General features: G+C 38.9%; 1 long non-coding RNA gene across 1 annotated transcript in view; it reads left to right on the forward strand.

Moving 5' to 3' along the window:
* The window catches only part of LOC139356237 (uncharacterized), a 102,130-nt gene that overhangs the window by 31,925 nt on the left and 47,472 nt on the right, over window positions 1-22,733 (forward strand). The window contains exon 2 of the long non-coding RNA XR_011607774.1: window positions 1,910-2,014. This is a non-coding gene — a long non-coding RNA (uncharacterized lncRNA). The remainder of the gene's footprint in view (window positions 1-1,909; window positions 2,015-22,733) is intronic.

Genomic DNA, 22,733 nt, shown 5'->3' on the forward strand with positions numbered 1-22,733 from the left:
CAAGACCAGCCTGGCCAAGATGGTGAAACCCTATCTCTACTGAAAATACTAAAAATTAGCCGGGCATGGTGGTGGGTGCCTGTAATTCCAGCTACTCGGGAGGCTGAGGCAGAGAATTCCCTGAACCAGGGAGGCAGAAGTTGCAGTGAGCTGAGATTGCACCACTGCACTCCAGCCTGGGCGACAGAGCAAGACCCTGTAAAAAATAAATAAATAAATAAATAAATAAATAAATAAATAAAATAAATTTAAAAAGAGGTGGGGTCTTTAAGAGGTGATTAGGCCATGAGGGTCCCTCCCTCCTACATGGAATTTTGTGCCATGTTATAAAAGGACTTAATGTTAAGAGAGTTCCTTCTCTTTTGCCCTTCCATCTTCTGTTATGTGAGTATGCAGCAAGAAGGCCCTCCCTAGAGGCTGGTGTCTTGATCTTGGACTTCTCAGCCTTCATAACTGTGAAAAAATAAATTCTATGTTTTATTATTCTAAAGAATAATTCTATTTGTTATATGTTACCCAGTCTTAGATACTCTGTTACAGCAGCACAAAGTGCACTAAGCTGTGTAGGCAGAACCTGTATTTTAGGGCTGACTGAAACTCTGAGGATTTATTTTAAGATAGAAAAAAGTAGACTTGTTGGCAATTTGAATATGAGCTTTGAGAAAAAGGGAAGCATCAAAAGTGCTTCTCAAATTATTGGCTGAGCAAATGAGGAAAAGGAGGTTGCAGAGAGGAATTGAGATAGAGGAAGTGAATAAAGATTTCAGTTTGGGATATGTTAACTTTGGGAAATTTTTGAGACATCCAGTTGGAGATATTGAATAGGCAATTGACTCTACAAATTTATATTCAGGGAAAGGTTAGGATACATGTGTTATGGATATGATAAATCTTTCACTCATTTTCTACTAAGAGAATTTTGAAAATGGTTGCTTCTGAGTTGAGTTGGGAAAACCATCTCTTTTAACCCCTAAGTTAAGTCTTGCTACAATTAGAAAAATGTGTTTTCCAGTTGTGCTTTCTTCAGAAGATTAGCAGATAATTGATGTCTTTTGAAAAGTTTAAATGGTCAACAACGTTTAAAAATACGGTGCCTGTATTGTCTGGAAACATTTAAAAACAGAGGAAAGAAAAACACTAAATTCAAATGGAATCTTGCCACATAGAAATAATCACTACTGATATTTTCATATATATTCCACTTTTTTGTATGTATATTTACAAATCAGAGAGAGACGCACTTAAAAACAAATAAAACAAAGAAATGATAGATGCTTGAGGTGATGGATATCTCCATTACCCTGATTTGATCATTATACATTATTTGCTTGTATCAAAATATCATATGTGCTCCATAAAAATGTATAGCTATTATGTATTCATGATAAAGATGCAACCATGCTATTTGCTATGGTTCTTAACTTTGTCTGCACTTCTTTCTTCCCAAAAGTCAATGCTAAAAACGAAAAACCAAAAAACCAAAAACCAAAACCAAAAAAACCTGCCAAAAAACCAAACCAAGTCAATATGCAATCTCACATTCCTGTATAATTAAATAAGAGCCTAAGTTCTGGATGATTCTTTACTTTTAACAAGAACTCCAGGTAATTAATATGATCAACCTCAACTTCAGTTTTTTTCTTGATGACTGCATATTATTTAAAAACCAAACCAAACCCTGCTATTCGTTTCCTCTTTCAGGTTAAATTATTCCAAGTGATTCCGATTAAGCAATTCTCATGTGTATCTCTTTAAGCTGTGACCAGGAAGATCTAAGAAGGTTCTATGGCATTTTGGAACTTTTTCCCTGACTTGATTGTATTTGAAGTTTTGCCAAAATGAAAAGTCAAGACCTGTGCTTTGGGGCAGAGCTGTAGAGCTACATCATGACTCTTGGTTTTCATTTAAGACAGGGAGGCCATTCTGGAAATCAAACTTTAATTAAGCGCACAGCTGGGAGCAGATAAGGGTCAAAGCCTGGAACTTGCCCCTCCTCCTCCTCCTACTATCCCAGGTGAGATGTATTTTCCTGGTATGAGAACCATTGCTGGGCTGCCTGAATCTTTCTGCAGAGAATTTCAGAAAGCAGCCTGTGATGCATGTTCTAAGGTAGGATTTGTCTAATTTCTTTTGAATTGGTGAAGATTGTATTGGGAACTAGGGTTAGACTGTTTCTAACCTCAGGAGAGTCACTTCCATACTGTTCCAGCTGATAGCAAACACTGATAACAACTTTCACAGCAGGAAAATAAATGTAAATGGCAATAATGTAGAAAAGTGCGTTGGTTTCAAAACATGTTGATAACTACTGCTCCTTTGTTACTCAGTTTTGCCCTCTATAAAAGTCTGCTATTATTTCAAATGCTGTTTCCTGAGTAGTTTTCTGGTCAAACAATATGAGGGATTAAAATGGTGCCTGGGGCGGGGGTGGAGGTGGGGGCGGGGAGTCAAGCTGAAGTTTCAGTACCCAAGTCTCATTGTACTTTGCTAGGAATACCTATGGCATTAAAGTAGGAGATTTTCTCTTTTTTTTTTTTTTTTGAGATGCAGTCTCGCTCAGTCATCTAGGCTGGAGTGCAGTGGCGTGATCTCGGCTCACTGCAGCCTTCACCTCCTGGGTTCAAGCAATTCTCCTGCCTCAGCCTCCCGAGCAGCTGGGATTACAGGTCCCCGCCACCACGCCTGGCTAATTTTTGTATTTTTAGTAGAGACAGGGTTTCACCATGTTGGCCAGGCTGGTCTCGAACTCCTGATCTCAGGTGACCTGCCCACCTCGGCCCCCCAAATTGCTTGGATGACAGGCGTGAGCCACTGCACCCAACCTGAAGTAGGAGATTTTCATCTCTTAATATTAAGCAAAGTTTTGGGTCATCAAGAAAGGGTTGTGCATATATGTGCCTGTTGTGTATACACGCAGAGTGGAGATGTTGAAGCAGTTCTAGACTGGTAGAAGCCAGAGGAAGAAGAGAATGGGGAGGAGAGAAAGGGAAAAAACAGAGAACTATTAAAACCATAGATGCTATACAGTGCAAAGACCATATTTTGTTTAGGACCTCCCTGCATCTTTGACTTTGTTATTCTCCATTTCAGGTCACTATGTGCTTCTGTCAGAGACGTAACGTCATATTCTAATGAGTCTAATTTATTATACTTGTTTATTCTATCATTCATTCTCCACTTACTTTTTTTTTTTTTTTTTCTCTTGAGACAGGGTCATGCTCTCTTGCCTAGGTTGAAGTGCAATGGTGGGATCATGGCTCACTGCAGTCACCATCTCCCAGGCTCAAGTGATCCTCCCACCTCGGCCTCCCCAGTAGTTGGAGCGACAGGCATGCCAGGCTAATTTTTAATTTTCTTTGTATAGATGGGGTCTCACTGTGTTACCCAGGCTGGTGTTAAACTCCTGGGTTCAAGAGATCCTCCTGCCTTGGCTTCCCAAAGTGTTGGGATTACAGGCATGCATCACTGAGCCCTGCCGTTCCCTTATTCCACTTCTGAAAATGTGTTTTCAGGGGACAAAGATTTGTCTTTATTCAGCACCGAATTTCTAGCACCTAGTAGGTGCTCAGCTTGTTGAATGAATGAAGGTTTGAATACACTAAGCACATCACTTACATGACCTCTCAATAATCTGAGCTCTAGAATGTTTTGGACTAGAGACAGGATTTTTTCCCCCTTGTTATTGTTGTTATATATATTTAAAGACAAAAACTTATGGGTAACTAGTTTGAATTCAGGGGTTTAGGGTATGTATGGCATTTGGAATGTGATCACTATATCACTAGGTATGTGCCACCATTCTATTATTTTTATGGAGTCCGTACATTTCTCTGATACATGAGCTAGGAGTTGAAAACAGTCTATTAAGTTAGTGTGCAACCTATTTTAGGACTGTTAGTCTCCAGGGTCTGACCACAACTGTTTAAACTTGTCTGTCATTGTCAGTCTTCATTGTCTTAAGTCTAGCCGGGAGCTGCTACTCACTGTTAGCAGAATCCCAAAGTTAAAATGAAGAGTATTCCAGAACCCATATCAAGGCCTCCTCATGTGGGCTTCTAACAGCCCACCTTAGTCTGTTACTGCTTTCTAAATCTAGCACCCTAGAGCTTTAGAGCTTCAATACTTCTTTTAAAGAAAGGTTAAAACTTGGAACAGGCAAGGTAGATGCATTGAGAGTAGAGAAACTGATAGGATATTTTTGGATGACAATTGGTTCATAGATTTTAATCCCTCTTCTCTGTTAAATCTCTCAAAGGAAATCTCTAGGTTTTGCACTCTTTGACTCTTATCCTCTGCTCAGTTTTGTCTTTTGTAAAGTATGTCCCCTTTTAAAAAAATTATAAAAGGACACATTTGCAGTCTCGTATTAGCACTCTGAAACCAGAATTGTTATCAGTAGGTCAACATGTGCATGCAAGACTACATTCTCCTCTGTAAGTTACAGATCTGAAAAAGGGGAAAGAATTATAAATAGTTATTCACTACTAATGTTCATCTATTTTTAAATCTACCATTGTATTTCTAAATTTCTTGATTTAGAAAATGTTCTATTTCTAAATCGCTTGATTTAGAAATAGAATCTTTTCATACTTGCAAGCTTTTATTTTTGTCTCCTTTCTTAGATTTTAATTATTCTTTTCAAAACTCAGAGTCTAAGTTACTTGGTGCCCACTGAGAAGGTAACATGTTATACCTGTTACACTAGAGGAAGAAAAAAAAAAAGATAATACCGGAGACAGGGTCTGCTGCATTAAAAGTGAAACATCCACATATGTCTACTCACACTTGGCTGGTGGTAGGGGCGACTCAGGAGAACTGATTTGAGAATCAATTTTACATAATAGTAAGAGCTGTTCATAGATTTTTGGCCTGATAAGTCCACTTTTTGTTGGAACATTTATAATATTTGGAAAAAACTGAAATATCGAAATATCAGAAAGTATAAATTATGTAGTCATATAAATTATATCTCTATTGGAAAGAATATCTAGCTTTTGAATTATGAAGGTCCTGGAACAGGATTTTCACTTTTTATTGGAACATTTATAATATTTGGAAAAAACTGAAATATCGAAATATCAGAAAGAATAAATTATGTAGTCATATAAATTATATCTCTATTGGAAACAATATTATCTAGCTTTTGAATTATGAAGATCCTGCATGGAGCAAAGGCTTTTTTTTTTTTCCCTTTTTTTTTGAGATGGAGTTTTGCTTTTGTTGCCCAGGCTGGAGTGCAATGGTGCAATTCCGGCTCACCGCAACCTCCGCCTCCCAGGTTCAAGTGATTCTCCTGCCTCAGCCTCCTGAGTAGCTGGCATTATAGGCATGTGCCACCACGCCCAGCTAATTTTGTATTTTTAGTAGGGAAAGGGTTTTTCCATATTGGTCAGTCTGGACTCGAACTCCCGACCTCAGGTGATCTGCCTGCCTCAGCCTCCCAAAGTGCTGGGATTACAGGCGTGAGCCGCTCTGCCCGGCCCTGGCAAAGCCTATTTATAAATGTAAGTGAAAAAAGGAAACATAAAGTTACACCACTCTTATTCACCTGTGGAAAAGAAAAATACATTTGATGCAAACTGGAAGAAAATACTTGTTTAAGGGTGTTAGAATTAAGCATGGTTTTATTTTTTAGTGTTTTTGTTTTTGAAGTAGAAAAAAATTAAATATGCTTATCCTAGAAGGTCATGTGATTTTTTAGCAAATGACTACACAAACTACGTTGATATTGTAAAATTGGCATAAGCCTTTACTAGAAAACTGAAATAACAAATGCCTCTTGGCCGGTCGCGGTGGCTCAAGCCTGTAATCCCAGCACTTTGGGAGGCCGAGACGGGCGGATCACGAGGTCAGGAGATCGAGACCATCCTGGCTAACATGGTGAAACCCCGTCTCTACTAAAAAGTACAAAAAACTAGCCGGGCGAGGTGGCGGGCGCCTGTAGTCCCAGCTACTCGGGAGGCTGAGGCAGGAGAACGGCTTAAATCCCGGAGGCGGAGCCTGCAGTGAGCTGAGATCCAGCTACTGCACTCCAGCCTGGGTGACAGAGCTAGACTCCGTCTCAAAAAAACAAAAACAAAAACAAAAAAAAACAAACAAAAAACAACAAATGCCTCTTGGTTACGCAAAATAGTCCGTTGTTCAACTTCATTTATTCTATCACTGCAAATGTTTGTAACCCAGCTTTTGTGAGCCTCATAGTGTACATCCACTATTTTTGAAAGCTATTCAGAAATATTCAGAATTATATGTAGTACTGTTCAAGGTATATCCAACAACACTGTGAGGAAAATAAGGGCCCAGGTCACACAACTAGTGAGGGATACTTCCTCCAGGAGTATAATATGTACCCCTTATTGGCTAACTTAAGGGAGAGAAGTTTATCTGAGGAACCCTGGCTGATATTACTGCTAGGGATGCCCTTGGGAGACAGGGCCTAAGACAGAAAGGTGAAAACTCAGGGAAACCAGACAAAGGAATACTGGGTAACCAGGAAGGAGACAAGTCAGGAAACAAACTAGTGGGTCTGAGATTGATGCCATATTAGTCATAATCCTTAGTTTTTAAGGAACAAAAACCGCAATTTGGACCATATTAAGTATAAAGAGACTGTACTGTTTTATGTAAGTAGGAAGAACCTAACTTCTAAGAACTCAAATTACTTCAGAATTCTTTCGCTGTCTGTCTTCATGTAACTTTCAGATCTGCTCATTTGTGCATTTTGGTTGGCCTCTCTCCTGTTTTATTTATTTTTATTTTAAGATATTTTTGTGTTTAAATTTTGTGGGTATAAAGTAGGTATTATATATTTATAATATATATACTATATATTATAGTATATATGCCTTTTGATACAGGCATACAATGTATGATGATAACATCAGGGTAAATGGGATATTTGTTACCTCAAACATTTATCTTTTGTGTTATACTCTTTTAGTTATTGTAAAATGTACAGTTAAATTATTGGCTGAACTCTGTTGTGCTATGAAATACTATATCTTATTTATTCTTTCTATGTTTTTGTACCCATAGGCATCCCCACTGCCCGAGTCCCCACCCTTCCAGACTTTGGTAACCATCCTTCTACTCCCTGTCTGCATAAGTGAAATTGTTTTAATTTTTAGTTCCCACAAATAAGTGTAAACATGTGAAGTTTGTCTTTCTGTGCCTGGCTTTTTTCACTTAACATAATGACCTCCAGTTCCATCCATGTTGTTGCAAATGATGGGATCTCATTCTTTTTTTGACTGAATAGTATTATATTGTGTATATGTACTACATTTTCTTTATCCATTTTCCTGTTGATGGGTACTTAGGTCGCTTCCAAATCGTGGCTATTGTGAATAGTGCTGCAATAAATATGTGAGTGAAGATATCTTTGAGGTATTGATTTCCTTTCTTTCGGGTATGTACCTAGCAGTGGGATTCCTGGATCATATGGTAACTCTATTTTTAGTTTAAACTGTTCTCCATAGTGGTTGTACTAATTTACATTCCCATCAACAGTGTACAAGTGTCCCTTTTTCTCTGCATCCTCATCAGCATTTGCTGTTGTTTGTCTTTTGGATAACAGTCATTTTACCTGGGGTTAGATGATATCTCATTGTCGTTTCGATTTGCATTTCTCTGATGATCAATGATGATGAGCACCTTTTTGTATATCTATTTGGCATTTGTATGTCTTCTTCTGAGAAATGTCTATTCAGATATTTTGCCCATTTTTAATCGGATTATTAGATTTTGTTCCTATAGAGTTGTTTGAGTGCCTTGTATTCTGGTTATTAATCCCTTGTCAGATGGATAGTTTGCAAATGTGTTCTCCCATTCTGTGTGTTGTCTCTTCACTTTGTTGATGATTTCCTTTGCTGTGCAGAAGCTTTTTAATTTGATGTGATTCCATTAGTTCATTTTTGCTTTGATTGCCTGTGCTTAGGGGTATTACTCAATAAATTTTTGCCCAGTCCAGTGTCCTGGAGAGTTCCCCTAATGTTTTTCTTTAGTGGCTTCATAGTTTGAGATCTTAGATTTAAGTCTTTAATTCATCTGGATTTGATTTTTGTATATAGTGGGAGATAGAGGACTAGTTTCATTCTTCTATGTGTGAATATCCAGTTTTCCCAGCACCGTTTACTGAAGACTGTCGTTTCCCCAATGTATGTTCTTGGAACCTTTGTAAAAAATGAGTTAAATGTAGATGTATGGATTTGTTTCTGGGTTTTCTATTTTGTTTCATTGGTCTATGTGTCTGTTTATATGCCAGTACCATGATGTTTTGCTTACTATAGCTCTGTAGTATAATTTGAAGTCAGGTAAAGGGATGCCTCCACTTTTGTTCTTTTTGCTTAGGATAACTTTGGCTATTCTGGGTCTATTGTGATTCTACAAAAGACCATCCTAAAATTTACAAATTTTAGGGTGGTTTTTCTATTTCTGTGAAGAATGCTTTTGGTATTTTGATAGGGATTACATTGAATCTGTAGATTGCGTTGGGTAGTATGGACATTTCAATAATATTGATTCTTCCAATCCATGAACATGGAATATCTTTCAATTTTTTCTGTCCTCTTCTATTCCTTTCACCAGTGTTTTATAATTTTCATTGTAGAGGTATTTCACTTCTTTGGTTAAATCCTAGGTATTTAATTTTATTTGTAGCTATGGTAAATGGGATTACTTTCTTGATTTTTTTTTCAGATTGTTTACTGTTGGCATATAAAAATGCTACTGATTTTTGCATGTTGACTTTTGTATCCTGCAACTTTACTGAATTTATCAGTTCTAATAGTTTTTTGGTGGAGTCTTTACATTTTTCCAAATATAAAATCATCTCATCTGCAAACAAGGATAATTTGACTTCTGCTTTTCTAATTTGGATGCCCTTTGTTTCTTTATCTTATCTGTTTGCTCTAGCTAGGATTTCTAGTACTATGTTGAATAACGGTGGTGAAAGTGGGCATTTTTGTTGTGTTCCAGATCTGAGAAGGAAGGCTTTTAGTTTTTTCCCTATTCAGTATAATATTTGCTCTAGGTCTGTCATATATGGCTTCTATTATGTTGAGGCGTTTTCCTTCCATGCCCAGTTTTTTGAGGGTTTTTATCATGGGGGATGTTGAATTTTATGAAATGCTTTTTTAGCATTAATTGAAATGATCTGATGGTTTTTGTCCTTTATTCTGTTTATGTGGTGTATGACATTGACTGATTTGTGTGTGTTGAATCATCCATGTATTGCTGGGATAAATCCCAGTTGGTCATAATGAATGATCTTTTTAATGTGTTGCTGAATTCTGTTTGCTAGTATTTTGTGGAAGACTTTTTAAAATCAATATTTATTGGATATATTTGCCTATAGTTTTCTTTTCTTGATGCGTCTTTGCTTTTGGTACTAGGGTAATACTGGCCTCATAGAATAATTCTGAAACTATTTTTTGAAATAATTTGAGTAGGATCAGTATTAGTTCTTCTTTAAATGTACAGTAAAATTAAGCAGTGAAGCCATCAGGTCCTAGGCTTTTCTTTGCTGGGAGACTTTTTATTATGAGTTTAGTTGTAATGGTTGTTACTTGTAGTGGTCTGTTCAGGGTTTAGATTTCTTTATGGTTCAATCTTTGTAGGTTGTGTATGTCTTGGAATTTATCCATTTCATCTACATTTTCTAATTTACTGGCATATAGTTGCTCATAGAAGCCTCTAATGATTCTTTGAATTTCTGCAGTATTGGTTATCATTTCATCTCTGATTTTATATGCTTGGGTCTTCTCTCTTTTTATCTTAGTCTGGCTAAAGGTTTGTCCATTTTGTTTATCTTTTCAAAAAACCAACTTTTCGTTTCATTTATCTTTTATATTGTTTTCTTCATTTCAGCTTCATTTATTTCTGTTCTGATCTTTATTATATTTTTTCTTTTACTAGCTTTGGGATTGGTTTGTATTTGCTTTTCCAGTTCTCTAAGATGTCTCATTAGGTTGTTCATTTGAAGTTTTTCTTTTTTGATGTAGTCCCTTATAACTGTAAACTTTCCTCTTAGTACTGTTTTTGCTGTGTCCCATAGGCTTTGGTATTCTGTATTTCCATTACCTTTTGCTTCAAGAAATGTTTCTATTTCCTTCTTAATCTCTTCATTCACCCACTGGTCATTCAGGAGCATATTGTCTAATTATCATGTGTTTGTAAAGTTTCCAAAATTCTTCTTGTCATTGATTTCTAGTTTTATTTCATTGTGGTCAGAGAAGATACCTGAAATTGAATTTTTTTTGAATGTTTTGTCTCCTGTTTTAATTGTCTTTCCTCTGGCGGGGGAAGGCTTTGCTACTGGACTACTCCAGCTTTGTCATCTATCTTAGAGACCCCAAACAATAAAGACTGCCCTTTCTCATTGTCCATATGTAATATATCAGAGGAGAACTCTGGCTAGATTTGAGACATGCCTTTCCTTAGGTATGTCACTTATTGACAAGGGGCACGAAACATCTTGATTAGCCAGGTCTGGGTCACAGGCCCATTCCATTTGTCCTGGAGATGAGATGTTATCCTTGTCAGCCCCAGTACAACCACCTGACATGGTAGACTGGCAGTTTCCTAAAGGAAGAAGGTGTTCTTACTAGCAGAGAGGGGAAGCGATATGTATTACAGTATCTAGGCCAGAAAAAGCTAAAGCAAATAAGCCAAATAAAATAAGGAAAAGGAATACACCAAGATGGAATATCAGGTAGAACAGAGAGGGGGGATCCAGGCAAGCACTTGGCAATCACCTGTTGCAGCATCTGGAACCTTTTAAATATCAGCTGTCTTCCCCCTGGGAAACGTGGAAGAAGACTTGCTTTCTTTTTTTTCATAACCACATTTTGGTCAAGAGAAAGACTTTCAAGTGGAAAGTTCCAGTGGTACGGTCCTACTTGAAAATCGTATCCTGGGATTTGTCCATCCATTTATGGATTGGGGGATTGTGTAATCTCATTGCACTCATATGTTTGAAGATAATTTTTCGAAAACACAAACTTATGGACTTCAGTTTGGCAGTCATGATAAACATTTTAATTGGCTTACTCATTGATGCAACAGTTTTCTGAGAATTTACCTAACCAAAATGCTTTGTACAAATGTGTAAAGATATGCACAAGTATGTTTATTGCTTCATTGTTGTAAGATTGAAAAATTAATGGCACTAAGAGTTTGCCAATAGAAAACTGATTGATTTGTACAATAAACTACTAGACAGCCTTGAAAAAGAGTGAAGTAACCATATATATATTAATGTGGAAAAGGTTCCAATATAAATTAAATAGAAAATAACAGGGCAGTTGGTATAGTATATCCTTTGTGTGTATGTGGAAGTTATAGATGTTTGCATGTAGGATTGTGGGTATGAGTATACATGCCTTTTGTGGATAATGCCTGAGAGCATGCATAGCTGCCTTTAGTGGAGTGGTATTTGCCAGGGGTGGGAATGGGAGGTGTTTTTTCCTAGTGTGTCCCTGTGTTGTTTTAATTTTTTAATGATCATGCATTATTTTAATAATATAAAAGAGTTTTAAAAATTGTACTCAATCAAACTTTAAAAGTGATAATAACTGCTGGCTGGGCACGGTGGCTCAAGCCTGTAATCCCAGCACTTTGGGAGGCCGAGACGGGCGGATCACGAGGTCAGGAGATCGAGACCATCCTGGCTAACATGGTGAAACCCCGTCTCTACTGAAAAAATACAAAAAACTAGCCGGGCGTGGTGGCAGGCGCCTGTAGTCCCAGCCACACCGGGAGGCTGAGGCAGGAGAATGGCGTAAACCCGGGAGGTGGAGCTTGCAGTGAGCTGAGATCCGGCCACTGCACTCCAGCCTGGGCAACAGAGCGAGACTCTGTCTCAAAAAAAACAAAGTGATAATAACTGCTTAAACGTTCTTTGGAAAGATTTATTCTTTAAAAATATCATTTTATGTATAGATACAGCGCCTGACTTGAAATTAAGAGAAAAACACCTGTTTTACAGTTCCTACCAACTCAGAGGTTAAAAAAGCAGCCACTGGCTTGGGCAGATTTTTCTTTCAAGCTTTTAGTTCTCACAGTTTCCCCTAAGTAGCTTTGTATGACTGGTTTAGATGTGTTCTGCAAAGCAGTTATTTTGTCTATTTGATAAAATTCCAAATCCATTATTTCCCTTCTCTCTTGTACTAGGTTTTCATTACAAAACCTCCGCATGCTGCCAACACTGAAGGGGCTGTTGATACTCAGGGATACTGTGTAGTATAACTACCAGGTGTGCCTTGCCTGTGATATCGCATGTGCAAACGATAGCTGGAGTTTTGTGTACCTGGTGCCTGTGAATTGTACTTACAAGTGAATGTTTCTTGCTGAGGATGCTGTGCCTTGGATGCTGACTGCCAGTTGTGGCTGATAATATCAGAGCCATCTTTCTGTCCCTGATAAAAATACTGATACTGAGAATCTCCCCTTAGTGAAAAGTTAGCCCAGAAGTAATTGAGTATTATTGTAAAAAATCCCACTAGAAGTAGTTGTCTTAAAAGAGAGAGAGAAAAAAAAGAGGATTTTGCTAACCAGTGTCCTCTATAATTATAGAATTTCAGACAATGGAACAGAGCTCAGTGAACAAACTCGAGATACGTTGGGGAAGACAAGCTATTTTACTTATTTCTATTTCTTCCCTTTCTTTTATTCTGAATCCCCAGCTTCTGTAAAACCTTCCGTTTTCCTCCCCTCCCTACCTTGAGTGGTTCCCATGGCGACAGCAGTCTGGTGGGGTGTAGCAGTAGTGTGTGTCTGGGTCATTTGTAAGTAGAGTGTTTATGAGGTAGGAACTGTCTGTACTGCATTAGTCATTTGTATCTCAACATCAAAGTAGGTTGGCTCTCTTCTAATGAGGAAGTATTTGTTCTTTTAATATTCTGGCAAGCTTACGCATTCTCTTCCTCATACAAGTCATAGAGACAAATGTGTCATAGGATTTTGATCCTCAGGAGGTATATGCAGTGAAAGGAAGCTTTATGGATGAAAAAGAGGAACAGATGGGAATAGCAAGAGTAGAAAGCAGGAAAGAGTTTTGGGTCTCTGTGAGAATGGTGGTAATTCCACAATGATTCAATCATATAGAGTAAACTATCACAAGTGAGCAGTATCCATCCTCAGTCAGATTTTGCATGAAAGTACAAATATTTGGTGGCTGTCCTTCCTAAAAGTTCTTCCCAGAAGGCTGTTAATGGGCCTTGGCTTCTTCATTAGCTGGTGTTCCTTGAGGTTAAGACACTGACAATTTTTTTGAAAAGGCAAAAATGTGAGGGTGGAGGTCACATTTACATTTATTTTCGTGCCTCCTGAGCCAGCTCCAGTGCCCAATAAATATTGAGTAAATGACCTGTCCAATATTATCAGCTAAGAATAGTTTACATTAGGTATTTTTAGCAGATTAATTCTAGTTATTTAATCATTTATTCAGCACATGTTTCCTAATGGTGAAGATAATAAAGAACTTTTGGCCGGTGCGGTGGCTTACGCCTGTAATCCCAACACTTTGGGAGGTAAAGGCGGGCAGATCACGAAGTCAGGAGATGGAGACCATCCTGGCTGACATGGTGAAACCCCATCTCTACTAAAAGTACAAAAAATTGGCCAGGTGTTGTGGCACATGCCTGTAATCTCAGCTACTCAGGAGGCTGAGGCAGGAGAATCGCTTGAACCCAGGAGGCGGAGGTTGCAGTGAGTTGAGATCGTGTCACTGCACTCCAGATTGCCCCACCGCAGTCCAGCAGTGAGAATTTAAGAGAAAAGAATGGATAATAAAGAAGGCTCATATTTCTTGTCCAAAAAGTAGGAAAAATTATTTATACTCCAGTAGGTTATTAGAATTAAATTACAGTTACACTACCTACTAGCTATGTGACCTTGGTCAACTTACTTAAGCTTTCTGTGCCTCCATTTCCCCATCTATGAAATGGCGTAATAATCTGACCCATCATATTTGGGCTTGGTGACCACTTGGATAGGTAAGGGGAAAGAATATTTGATATTTCAAATGAGAAGATTATAATTTCATTTTTAAGTCATCACTGCTTGAAAACTTATGTAGTCTCCTTAATGTATGACATATATTATTTAATTTAACAGTGAAAGAGAGGGATTATTCCCATTTAAAGATGAAGAAATTGAGGCTCAAAGGAGGGGTCTCTGTGTGTGTGTCTCTCTCACTTCTGGGGAGGTTTTCGTGCTGCTCTCCCTTCCTTTCTCACACACAGAGTTAAGATATTGATGTGACCATTTTACAGAATAATGAAAATAACAGAGGCTTAATCAGCATTAAAGTTTATTTCCCTCACAATGATAGGCAGATGATCCAGGGATCTTCTGTTTTGCTGTTTCACCCTTCTCTGGAGTTCTGCCCTAATCCACGTGTTTGAAATTGGTTTACCAGCACCCATTGAAGCGGGAAAAGGGAGTGGATGCCAAGTGGTTAGCTTTGAAGTAAAGAAGTTTTCAGAAGTTGCACCATTGTTCCTGTTCATATTTTATTTTATTTATTTATGTATTCATTTATTTCTTGAGATGGAGTCTTTCTCTGTCATCAGGTTGGAGTGCAGTGGCACCATCTCGGCTCACTGCAACCTCCAACTCCCTGGTTCAAGAGATTCTCCTGCCTCAGCCTCCCGAGTAGCTGGGATTACAGGCATGCACCACCATGCCCAGCTAATTTTTTTATTTTTAGTAGAGATGGGGTTTCCCCATGTTGACCAGGATGATCTCGATCTCCTGACCTTGTGATCCACCCACCTCGGCCTCCCAAAGTGCTGGGATTACAGGCATGAGCCACCACGCCCAGTCCCTGTTCGTATTTTATTGGCAAATATTTAGCTACATGGCCATGGCTAGGTGGAGACATGCTAGGTTGTGTATCTCTAGCTGGGCAGAGGAGTTATATTACAAAAATATAGAAAGGATAAATGGATATTGGGGGGATATTTAGCAATCTTTCCACTCTTCCATTTCACACCTCTCTCCTCTGGAAAGCATACTCTAGTATTTTCTCTATTTAAGGAGGGGAAGTCTTTGTTGTACAGAGAAGGAGACTTTGTTGTACAAACACATTGAACTTTTCAGGGAGGCAATTTTAATAGTTGTGGGATGAGGCTGATTGTGAACATTCCTGGGACAATATGTAAGTCCTAGGAACACACCTGGAGTTGGGGTGGTAGGTAAACTGGAGAGGTGCTGACAGCAAAATTTGGTTGTTTCACAAAGAACTGCCAAGATCTAGACCTTTGTCTAAGCCCTGGTTTAATTCTAACTCTAAGCCTAATCAGTCATTCTGCCAAAAACATTTTCTTTCCTCTAAGATTATAAACATCTGAGGTCAGTGCAAATGTCCTTATTATGCAGGGGTGAGTTCATTTTTACAAATGACATTGTGCTTCAGAAGCAAGTTCTTCTACTCCAGTGTTTGCCAAGTTAAATAGTTCATTTATTAGAAATAAATTTCCAATATATTTCACCCTTAACTGAATTGAAGTGAGCTGGAATTCCTTTGTTCTTGCCAGGACATTGATAGGTATTTTCAACTGCTTTTCTGTGCTGTTGGTGTTTTTGTGTGTATGACTCTTCAAACTTGTTTGTTCTTGCCGGTGAAACTTGAAGCAAGTGAGCAAGCACATTAGTCTTCTGTAGTAATTGTGGAGAGAACAAGAAACGTACAGAACATTTTTATTTCCTGGGAGCTTTATTCCTAGATCCCTTATTTTCTGTCTAGATGAATGATTATTTTTTATATAAAGGAAACAAAGACCAAAGTAAGAAATTTTTAAAAGGATTTAAATGCTGCTGTTGCTGCCATTGGCCTGCAGAGAGGCATGGAGAAAGAATACTGATTGGCTTAGAGTGGATTCTAACTGCCACTTACTAATTGTGTGAATTTAGATTAGTCGCTTGACCTCTTTGAGGCTCATGATTCTTGTGCAAAAAGTAGGAAAAATTATTCATACTCCTATGGGTTATTAGAATTAAATAACAGTTACACTACTTACTAGCTGTGTGAACCTGGTCAACTTACTTAAGCTTTCTGTGCTTCCATTTCTTCATCTATGAAATGGTGTAATAATCCTATCGTACAGTGTTTGTGTGAAGTAAAGTGCTTACAATGGTAAACTCTATATAAATGTTAGCTATGGTTACTATTCCATGAATATGTCGTAGCCACCAGTGTGCACAGGCCTTGATTGGGACATTGACAAGGTAGGGAAGGAAGTCAGTCTCCAGCCTGGTTCTTCTGTGCAGGCTGGAATTCTTATGGGCACCTACATTTGCAGAAGACAGTATGAAGGTTACTCAGAGGTGAGTTACAGTGTTCTTTTAAGATCTGCTGGGGATGCATCTGAGAGAATGTAAAACCATGAATTTTTGCTGAAAACGTAAGAGAAAATTCTTAGAATGAAAATATTTTCTTGGGGTAAAACAAATGCCACAGATGTGTAAATGGGAGCAATCCTAGAAATAGATTCCAGTGAAACACATTCAGTGATAAGTTTTATTTCTTTTTTTTTTTTTTTTTTTTTTTTTTTTTTTTTGAGACGGAGTCTCGCTCTGTCGCCCAGGCTGGAGTGCAGTGGCCGGATCTCAGCTCACTGCAAGCTCCGCCTCCCGGGTTCACGCCATTCTCCTGCCTCAGCCTCCCGAGTAGCTGGGACTACAGGCGCCCGCCACCTCGCCCGGCTAGTTTTTTGTATTTTTTAGTAGAGACGGGGTTTCACCGTGTTAGCCAGGATAGTCTCGATCTCCTGACCTCGTGATCCACCCGTCTCGGCCTCCCAAAGTGCTGGGATTACAGGCTTGAGCCACCGCGCCCGGCCAAGTTTTATTTCTTTTTAAACTTTTAATTATTTTAGTTTTGGGGGTTTTATTTCTTATAGTCCTTGGTAACATGAACCCCATCCTCCTCATGTGCATGATTTATTTTCCTCAAATGCTTCCTGGGATGAGGGGCCCAAACCTGTTAAAGTGATGCAGTTCTTATGTTAACAGGAAATAGCAGATAAAATGTTTCCTAGGGTACTGTTATCAAAGATTCTATCTCAAGATTTCACTCAATAGGCTACACAGAAAAGTCAATTCTTCGACAGCCCCACTTCCCAAATTTTCTACTTTTGAGATTCAACATCTTTAGGGATATTTAGTTCAAGAAACAAGAACAGCATCTGATTTAGAAAAACACACTTTTTTTTCCTCTTTTTTTGGAGACAGAGTCTCGTTCTATCACCAGGCTGGAGTGCAGTGGCACAATCTTGGCTCACTGCAACTTCCGCCTCCTGGGTTCAAGCGATTCTCCTGCCTCAACCTCCTGAGTAGCTGGGATTATAGGCGCCTGCCACCATTTCTGGCTAATTTTTGTATTTTTAGTAGAGATGGGATTTCACCATGTTGGCCAGGCTGGTCTTGAACTCCTGACCTCAGGTGATCTGCCCACCTTGGTCTCCCAAAGTGTTGGGATGACAGGCATGAGCCACTGTGCCCGGCCACACATTTTTAGTTCAAAAAACTGTGTTGTCATTTCCCTTTTAGCCTTTTTTTTAGTTCTTTCCTTGATCCTGGAAGAAGGTAGGGATTTATATCACATTTTATTGGTACTTTTCTCTATCATACAGATGATAAATTATCGAAAAGCCATTTGGTCTATAAAAATGAAATACACAGCTCATCCTTATCCAGCAGGCTGCTTGGACTGGTTCCAGCTGCTGTGAACTGCTAGGGCCCTGGAGTTGAAAAAACAAAGCAAATCTCTTACACATTATGGACTTGGTTATTTGTGGAGGGATAGAGAGAACAATGACCTGGTGGACTGTTGGCTCAATGGATGCTACTGAGGGCCACAGAGAGAGTCAGTTCTTTTATTGCCCCCCAAGGATCTTTAATTCATCTGAGTGTTGGAGTTCAGATTTTGTACCTACATTTTAGCTAGTTTTTGTTTTGGGCTCTAATCAGAGATAGTCATAGCTTCCAATAACTGACAAGGTTTTAAAATTTTCTCATAATTTCCTACAGTCAATATCAACCCTCATGTGGGTCACATACACCTTTGAGAATCTGAAAAAATTTCTAACTCCCTCCCCTCTTTTTGCACTGATGACACTTACACACAAACACACACAAAGCTTCAGAGTATTGGTGGACCCCCTGACCACTCAACTCTTCACAGATCCATGAATCTCTTATTAGATTATGTTTTTCCCTGTGGTTTTTAAAAATCTATGTTTGAAAACATTGGTATATTTTTTATTTTTCAACAATAGAAGATTATTTTACCATGACCTTCTATGTGAAGATAAAATCAACTAAGGGTTGTTTTAAAAGATTTAATTTTAATTTTAGGACACCTATCTTTTAAAATTCTTAATATTTTAAATCTCAAATTTAGAGGCAGAGAAAAGTACTTCATATTCTAAAATCTGTAACATTTTAAAACTAAAATCCAGGAAATTAATTGAAATTGAGCTAATAGTCCCATAGATAGTTTTTTTGATAAATATAGAAATTAACCCTTCTGGTCTTAAAGCTTGAAGTTTACATTTGTTATCTGAGTTCCTTCCTCAGGAAATGACTTTCAGGCCTCTAAAAAAAAAAGTATCAAAATACTGAAACATATCAGTATTTCAGGCTAAAGCAACCACATCCAGACAATGAGATGTGGGACCCTCATCATGATTGCTTCTTTGCCCCTCCCTAGTTCTTATTTTCTTACACATTGTTAACATTTCTTCTCTGCTATATAGACCCCTAGTTTGAGTGGGTCAGGGAGTTGTATTTGAGACTGAGCTGCCATGTCATTGGCTGTAGCAACCAATTAAAATTTTCTTGCATGGCAATACTTGTCATCTCAGTCATTGGCTTTCTGTGTGGCAATCAGCAGGACCTAGACCAAACCCCTGGTGTTTCAGTGATATAATAATTAGTTTTTCCCCAACTTAAATTTTAATATATGTAAACTAATATGCCTGCAATATAATAGAATGGCATTTATTTTGTCCATTTAATTAACCTCTAGTATTATATTAAAAGTTTTATGAGAACCATATTGATCAGATATTTTTGGCGAACTCCTGCTCACTTGTTTGAGCTGGAGGTGTGAAGGACTCCTTACTTTCCATTATCTCCTACTCATGTTCAGTGATGTTGACAGAATCATCAATTTTGGTTTTAGAAGGTAGTTTGTCATTGGCAGGCAGTTATGGGTATCTAAATCTTCCTTTTCACTACCATGCTGAAAATATTTAACCTCTTAAGTGTTCCATTTAGGTGTTTCAGGTTGTTTGTGTGGTTTTTTTTTTTTTTTTTTTTTTGAGATGGGGTCTCGCTTGGTCACCCAGGCTGGATGGAGTACAGTGGCACAATAATGACTCACTGCAGACTTAAACTCCTGGGCTCAAGTGATCCTCCTGCTTTTTAACTCAGTCTCCTGAGTAGCAAGGACTATAGGTGCATGCCAGCATACTAGCCTAATTTTTAAAGTTTTTTGTAGAGATGGAATCTTGCTATGTTGCTCAGGCTGGTCTCAAACTTCTGGGCTAAAGAAACCTTCCTTCTTCCACCTCCCAAAGTGCTAGGATTACAGGCGTGAGTCGACTGTGCCTGGGCTTAATGTTTTATGTCTAGGTGTTGTATACTTGGGTGCCTTCAGGGTCTGGATTCCATCATGAAGACTGCTTTTTACTACTGCTGCATTGATATGTTATAAGCCATCACTTGCCTCCCTGCTGTAAATGGTGACACCAGGGCTAGTTGACCAACCAGTGAGACCTCATCTCTCGGTGCATAATCATCATAAATCTCGGCATAGAGATAATGCTCAAAATAGGCATGTGAAAGGAGTGCAGAAATGAGTATGTGAGCAAATGTGCCCATTTATAATCTGAAAAACTAACTGGGGACATTGTTTCTTGTAGATATCTCTGATTTTTACTCCCATCTCCCTTGGTGGATGCTGTGGTTTGAAGGTTTCCCACAAAGTTCATGTGTTGGAAACTTAATCCCCAATGCAACAGGGTTGGGAGGTGGTGCCTAATGAGGAGAGATTAAGTCATGAAAGCTCTGCCCTTATGGTTGGATTCATGTTGTTATTGAGGGAGTGGTCCAGTTATTTTGGGAGTATTCTTATACAGGTGAGTTTGGCCTCCTCTTGCTGTCTTGATCTTGCTCTTTCTTGCCCTTCTGCCTTATGCCATGGGATGACACAGCATGAAGGTCCTTGCCAGGTGCCAGCACTATGCTCTTGAACTTTACAGCATCTAGAATAGTGAACTAAATAACTGCTTGTTATTAAAAAGAAAATCTACTGGTCACCACTCCTGTGGCACATTTGGGATCCCCTACCACTCACGACAGGAATTGTGCTTTGTGTGATGTCAAGTTGATAAAACTCCAGTTTTTTGTTAGTTAAGGATGCCTGTCTTCTCTGTTGTTAAGCTGACCTAGTGAGAACGTTCATGGCCTAAGATCCTGGTCTTTCATCTTAGGTAGATGTGAGTTTAAATTTCAGTTTCAACACCTGTGGAGGCTAAAGCGACTCTGTCTTGTATGCTAATCTGCCACGTTGACTTCTGAATAACCCTAGTTCCAGGAATGCTTCTAAGATTTCTGTTTTATCATTTCCTATGTAAAAGGAGGTATTTACTCTTAGGTCTAAACACCCTTAGTCATAAATCCTGCCCTTATGCAGATTAACAGCATTCTTGCCTTTCGCTGTAACTGCCCTACACATTACTCCCCTATGGGATGTAAGCCCCACGTCTGGAGAGTAATGGTGTCATCTCGCCACCACCTGAGACACAAGCATGGCTTCAGTTCTTAAGTCCCTATTATGTGTTTCTTTCTGAGAAACTGGCTATGTCAGTCTCTTTCTTCAACCTCTCTACTTTCTTGGACTTTGGGGCTAAGTTTGCACAGACCTGTCCACCACAGAATAATACCTAATGATTCTGGCCAGACGCGTGGCTCATGCCTATAATCCCAGCACTTTGGGAAGCTGAGGTGGGCAGATTGCCTCAGGTCAGGAGTTTGAGACCAGTCTGACCAACATAATGAAACCCTGTCTCTACTAAAAATACAAAAAAATTACCTGGGAGTGGTGGCATGCGCCTGTAATCCCAGCTACTCCAGAGGCTGAGACAGGGGAATTGCTTGAACCAGGGGAATTGCTTGAACCAGGGAGGTGGAAGTTGCAGAGAGCTGAGATCGGGCCACTGTACTCCAGCCTGGGGTGACACAGCAAGACTCCGTCTCAAAAAAAAAAAAAAAAAAAAAAAAAAAAGAGAGAGAAAAAAAACCTAATAAAAGTGCTACCACTTTTGCTGGGTTATTCTAAAAATGAAAGACAAGGTATGTAAAACACTCTTAGGTACTCAATGAGTGGTAGCTGTTCCTACTATGACTTTCTAGCCGTATTCCCTATCTGAAATACTAAAGGGAACCAACAGGTGTTTGTTTGATTTGCACAAATGTAAACTAGCAGAATATTTAATATTGGCCTGGGACAGCTATGATGGTAAGCGGGACAGAGAAAAGACAAGGGTTGCTGCCAATTGTTAATGCAGTTCTCATGTTGAAACAGAGCCCATTTGGAAACACATTACAGTCGTTTAAGGACTAGATCATCCAAGGTGAAAGTTATTGTTACTCAGAAAAAAATGCAAGTGAGGTGAGGGGATCATTAGCTACAAGTGGAATTTCTCACTAGTTTAGAAAAAATACTCCCGATCAGACTTTACCCGTGAGTGCAAATAGATTGCCTGTGATGGTTACAATTATGGAGAAAATGACTTCTTTGCATTTTGCAGCTTCACAGGAGACATAAGAAAAATTGATGTTTGCAGCTATAGAAAAACAAAATCACGGTCTTTGCAGCAACATGGATACAGCTGGAGGCCATTATCTTAAGCAAATTAATGCAGGAACAGAAAACCAAATACTGCATGTTCTCACTTATAAGTGGGAGCTAAACACTGGGTATTCAGGGACATAAAGAAGGCAACAGTAGACACTAGGGACTATTAAAAGGAGGGGAGGGAGGAGAGCAAGGATTGAAAAATTAATATTGGGTACTATACTCACTCACTGCCTGGATGATGGGGTCAATTGTATGCCAAAACCATCATGCAATATACCCATGTAAGAAACCTGCACATGTACTGTAAAATGAAAGTTGAAATTATTAAAAAAGAAAAAGGAAATTGATTCTGGGTTTTTCTTTATTTTCTTTTTTTTTTTTTTGAGATGGAATTTTGCTCTTGTTGCCCAGGCTGGAGTGCAGTGGCACAATCCCAGCTCACCGTAACCTCCGCCTCTGGGTTCAAGCAGTTCTCCTGCCTCAGCCTCCTGAGTAGCTGGGATTACAGGCATGCACCACCACACCCAGCTAATTTTGTATTTTTGGTAGAGATGGGGTTTCACCATGTTGGCCGGGCTGGTTTTGAACTCCTGTCCTCAGGTTATCCACCTGCCTCGGCCTCCTAAAGTGTTGAGATTACAGGCATGAGCCACCGTGCCCATCCTATTTTTTTTTTTTTTTTTTTTCTGAGTGCTTGTGGGGAAAGCCTAGTACTCTTTTCAGGATGCTGCTTTCATTAGTTTTAGACTGGATTGCTTGGTCTTTGAGGCCCTACTCTGGGAAATTAAAGGCAGTCTCTTTGTGTTTCCCACATGGAACTGATAAGGGGCAAAGACTTGTATTTAGGCCTCACTTGGACACA

Source organism: Macaca nemestrina, chromosome 9 (assembly GCF_043159975.1).
Source record: "Macaca nemestrina isolate mMacNem1 chromosome 9, mMacNem.hap1, whole genome shotgun sequence".
NCBI lineage: Eukaryota > Metazoa > Chordata > Mammalia > Primates > Cercopithecidae > Macaca > Macaca nemestrina.